Source organism: Belonocnema kinseyi, chromosome 8 (assembly GCF_010883055.1).
Source record: "Belonocnema kinseyi isolate 2016_QV_RU_SX_M_011 chromosome 8, B_treatae_v1, whole genome shotgun sequence".
Classification (NCBI taxonomy): domain Eukaryota; kingdom Metazoa; phylum Arthropoda; class Insecta; order Hymenoptera; family Cynipidae; genus Belonocnema; species Belonocnema kinseyi.
In genome coordinates, this window is record NC_046664.1 from 129,497,805 (window position 1) to 129,503,516 (window position 5,712).

Here is a 5,712-nt window from a genome sequence, read left to right on the forward strand (position 1 = left end):
GGGGTAGAATGGAAAGAAATTTATTTCGAGCGCCCGAAGTTGGAATGTCAAAATGTTGTGAGTTGTTTACTTTGTCAACAAGTTTTTAAAAACACAGGTTATAAGCAACTAAAGGTTCACAGGCATGTAAAGAAATATCTATTTATAAAAATGTATTCAATAAAATAATTCATTATTAACTATTTCATTTAATGTCTGATGATTTCTCTGAGATTTAAAGATAATTCATGAGGCTTCACTGCGAGTTTTTTCACTAGTGCGTTCTTAAATCAAATAAGACATATTCATACATCAAATTTAATTAATTCCATTTCAAAATAATAATGGAAACCAGCTGGTCTTCGAAACTTTATCAATAAATTTAAAATAGCACAGAATTATATTTTCTATTTATCTTTTTTGAATTAATCATGGAATTCATATTTTTCATTAGATGCATTTATAGCTTCTTTGTTCGTGTTACGTCGTAACAATTTATTTATAATTTAATTTTTATCTAAGTAGTTTTCTACAAGATTTCCATTTATTATTTTATTTTTTGAATTGTATTCAGCCTTCTAAATTTATTATTCCTTCGACAAGGGGACGTGCAACATCTGCTATTTTTCTTATGTATATTTTTCTTAAGTGTTATTACCGGAAACTTTCACTTTCAAAAGCATTCGTCTCAGGGACCTTTTACCTTATTTTATGTTCATCCTTTAGAGGACTCATCTTAGCATATTGTCCCAGCTTAGGGCCTCTTGAGCCGTTTATTACTTTTAGCTGTACACATGGGCCCTTGGCCACTTTTACTACAAATTTGGAAAAGTACGAATTTTGTGACGTCAGAAAGAAGGCGTGTCTGCTTCCCTTCTCTAAGATTCTACGACCAATTAGAGAGAGTCTAATATCCTCTCCACCCCTGTATCAATGATCTGCGATGCCACCAATGTTCACCCCTTACTCAAAATCTTTAGATACAATTCTAACTACCTAGCGAACACTCGACATCGTCTTGAGCCTATGTTCCCAATAAATATTTAAACCTTGTCATACTCGTCATTATCAGTTTCCGTCTTGTAAATTCTAGTGCTGTCTTTTAATAAAGGACATTTGAAAGCAGGCGATAAACTTAATAAATAAGTAAGGTACACAGCAGGAAAACACCCGAAATATTATAAAGGACATTGAACACATGTATTATTTTTTAATATTATGTTTAGGAAAGTAATAGATAATCACAAATAATTAATTAATGGTTGAATATTAGTTATTCCAATAAGGCAATTGGATATTTTTAAAATAACGAATTCAAAAATCTTGCTTATATAGTCACGTGATCAAATGTAAAATACATTTGTGACGATCCGCGAAGGAAGGGACCTAATGGTAGAGTTCTGAACCGGTTATATTACTTTGAGAAGGGTAACGAGAATGAGAATTGATAAAAAGAATTCCTGAAAATAAAATCAAGAATCTAAAGACCAAATTTGGACAACCACCACAAAATGTTACCATTGCAATCTGAAAAAAGGAACACTTCTCTCTCCTCCCTTCCCTCTAAAAAAGAAAACAAGAAAAGAAAATTATTCATCCTTACTTTGGACGAAAATAAAAAGGAGGAAAGAAAAATGAGAAGGCAACCAACCAAATCCCCTTCCTTCTCTTCCCCCTTTTTTTCTTTCGTCCTCTTTATTCCCACCATTATCAAATCCCAATAAAAAACATTAAAAAATATATGTCACAATCACCAACGTTTCGGCACTCATACAGCACCCTTACCAAGGTAAAATAATATATAATATAAAATAAAATTAAAATAAAACAAATATAAAATTAAAATAAAATTTAAAAAATAAAATAACATAAAATCAAATTTGCGGCCAATGGGAACAGCACACCTGCCACGATGCTATCTCACTGACAACTTAGAATCAAGTGAAAGTTTAAAAGGCAAACCAGCCCCAAGCAAACCTGAAATAATAATGACCTCCAATCCAAGTCAGCCAAATTAAAATTTAGGATATTTAAATAGGAAAACAATCCAATGTAAAATCCCTTTTTTAACGTCCAATAATCAAATTGATAACGTTGGTGATTGTGATATATATTTTTTAATGTTTTTTATTGAAAATTGATAAGGGTGGGAATAAAGAGGACGAAAGAAAGAAAAAAAAGAGAGGGAAGGGGATTTGGTTGGCTGCCTTCTAATTTTTCTTTCCACTTTTTTATTTTCGTCCAAAGTAAGGATAAATAATTTTATTTTCTTGTTTTATTTTTTAGAGGGAAGTAAGGGGAGAGAAGTGTTCCTTTTTTCAGATTCCGATGGGAAAATTTTGTTCTGGTTGTCCAAATTTGGTCGTTAGATTCTTGATTTTATTTTCAGGAATTCTTTTTATCAATTTGATTATTGGACGTTAAAAAAAGAAATTTCTTCTTCTTTATTCATAATGTGTCCCCTAAGGCTTTACATCACTTCCATTCCTTACAATCTTTTTGTTTAAATCTATATTTTTTTACAATCTTATCCTTTCTATATATACAATTATTTACAACTATTTACATAAAGTCTTATATCTAGTTCCTTATTTCTATTTCCTGCGATAGCGCAATTCAGGACTTATTAGCAAGCGAGTGAGCGAGCGAACGAAAGCGAGAGTGCAAGCGAGAGAGCCTGAGAACGCAAACGTATCTTAGTCTACTTAACTTTTACTTTACCATTACTTACAATTTTCACGCTTCTAATCTAAGTGACTTCCGTTTCCTTTTTCTTTCACTTTTTTATACCTCCATTTACCTTTTTCACGTGTATCCTTTCGTTATCCCTCATACGCTCCTCTAGCACCCTCCAACTCCTTCATCCATTCTTCTCCTAATCCATCTTCCCCTAGAATGTTAACCACATTTTCTTGCCAGCTTCTTGTATCTTCCATTCCTCTCCTACATCCTTTCCATACATGCCTTCATGTTTCCGCCTCCCATAAAATATTCTACACTTTCTGTTCTCTTCTTTATCCCAGTACATCCCCTTCCTTACCTCGTTTCCCAGTCTAGATCTTGCTATTCTGGTCCACCTTCTCTCTCCCCATCCCTTTTCTAAATACTTTGCCACCCCTTCCGTTTTTATTATCTTATACCATTTATTGTATTTTGATTCCTCAATCGCCTCCCCCCCATCTTTCTATTAATTGTCTTTCCCTCTCCCTTTTTTCCAATTCTTCATAGTTTACTCCAGTCCCGTCTTCTATTTCTCTAGCATTCAAGAACTCCCTCCTTTCTTCTTCCCATCTCGTTAATTCGATCGCCCTCCATCTCCTCTCTTCTACCTCCATCAAGCACTTTCTCGCCAACTCCCCTCCCTTTCCCTCCCTCAGCTTCGTCTCAAATTTCCATGCCCTCTTTCCTGCTCTAATACTTAACTTATTCCTTTGCGCTTCTTCTCTCACCATATATCCTGGCGTCCTTCAGTCAATATCTTTCCTTTCTTTCCAGTCTCATATCTCTGCTCCATAACCTAATACCGGCCATACCAGCGTATCAAATAACCACATTCTCCTTCTCCAATTTTTTTTAACCTTCTTTTTCCTATTCCCCATATCTATTTCATTGCCCCTGCTTCTTTTTTTATTCTTTCTCTTATATGAGCTGTATGATCTCCATTCGTTTGCAAGATATATCCCAAATATTTATACTCTTTGACTTCTTCTAACTTTATTCCTTTCCATCTCCCTGTCCATTCTTTCTTCCTTCCCCCTCCTTTTCTAAACCTTATTATCTTTTTCTTTTCTACATTTACATTCAGTTTTTTCCCATCTAAGTATTTCTCTAATCCTGTAATTAATCCCGCCATCCCTTCTTCATCCTCTGCCATCAACACTATGTCGTCTGCGTATACCAGTGTATATATCTTTGCCTTCCCTATCCTAACTCCTCCCCAACCCTTCCTCTTCATTTCTTCGTCCAAGTCTGATATTAATAAATTAAATAAAAATGGGCTAAAAATTTCTGGTACTCTTTTTATTAATCCCTCTCTTATCCCCTTTTTTATCATAACCTTTTCTATTTCTCCCGGTTTAATGAGTCAAACGCCGCCTTTAAATCCACGAACATTGCTATCATTGCCCCTTTTTCCCTTTTAATTCTCTTATTTACTAGATAGTTCAGAACATATATGTTGTCCATTACCCCCATTCCTTTTCTAGACCCTGTCTGATTCGGTGACTCGATCTTTTTTTCTTCAACTTCTATTTTCAATCTCTCCGACAAAATAGTTACATATACTTTATACAGTGTTGGCATCAATGTCACCCCCCTATAATCTTTAACCTCCTCTCCCTTGCCTTTCATTACTATTGGTATAACTACTCCTTCTTTCCATAACTCTAGTCACCCCTCTCCTCTCCATATTTTATTACACATTATCCATGTCCATTCCTCTAGTTCCTCCCCTCCATATTTCCATACTTCATTTGGAATCTCATCTATACCAGGTGCCTTTCCATCCTTCATTATTCCTAAAACTTTAACTATTTCTTCCCTTGAAAGTTCCTCTTCCTCATCTCTTTCTCTACCATATTTTCCTCCCTTTACAACTTTTCTCTCTACTCCTTCTAGCAAATCCAAAAAATATTTCTTCCATTCTATCATTTCAATATCTTGGTTTACTCTTTTTCTTTCTCTATTTACTACCTTCCATACCTCTTCTTCCGTTCTAGCCTTCTCCGCCTCTTCCTCAAACCTTTTATTCTCTTCCTCTTTTTTTGATAACACAACTCAGTATACTCTTTCTTTTTTCCCCTATATTTTTCCCCATTACTTTTTTCTTTTCTCCACTTTCTTAATTCCTTTCTGACCTCCTTTTTTTCTCTTTTACAGTCCTCATCACACTCACTTCTATTCTCCCCTTTACTAACTTTATTTTTGTTTGTGCACTCTAATCCTATTTTTATTTCTCCTCTCATTATGCCCATCTCCTCATCCACATTTCCCTCTCCCATTTTCATATTTCTTGTTTTTTCTCTAAACTGCTCTTTTCCTTCCCTTGACCAATCACATTGTGGTGGTTGTCCAAATTTGGTCTGTAGATTCTTGATTTTATTTTCAGGAATTCTTTTTCTCAATTTGATTATTGGACGTTAAAAAAGGGATTTTACATTGGATTGTTTTCCTATTTGAATACCCTAAATTTTGAGAGAAAGAATATTACCGAGCAATAAATTCTCTGAGAATTTATGAAAATCACAGAATTTATTTTAATTACTAGAAAATTGCATTTCTTTGTTAACTTTTCGGTTGAAAATTCAATTCTTGTTTTTAAAGTTTGTCTTTTTTATTATAAAGTTTACCTGCTTGGTTAGAAATTAAGCTATTATACTGTTTTCTTGAAAACTGAACAATTTCGTAGAAAATTTACTTTGCGTTTAAAATTTATATTTTGGTGTTGAAAAATGAACTGAAATATTTTCTGGATGAAAGATCCACTTATAAAAAAAAATTTGTTTTTTATTACAAATTCATCTGTTTTAGTACAAAATTAATCTTTTTTGGATAAAAATGCATCTAGTTGATAGAGAATTTAACTAAATTAAAAAAAATTCATCCTTTTGGTTGAAAAAATGCGTCTTTTTGAACTGAAAATTCAATTTTTTTCGTAGAAACTTATTTTCTTGTAACAAAAATTTCATTTTTCATCTTACTGAGTTAACTGGAATATTTTTTGGATGAAAAGTC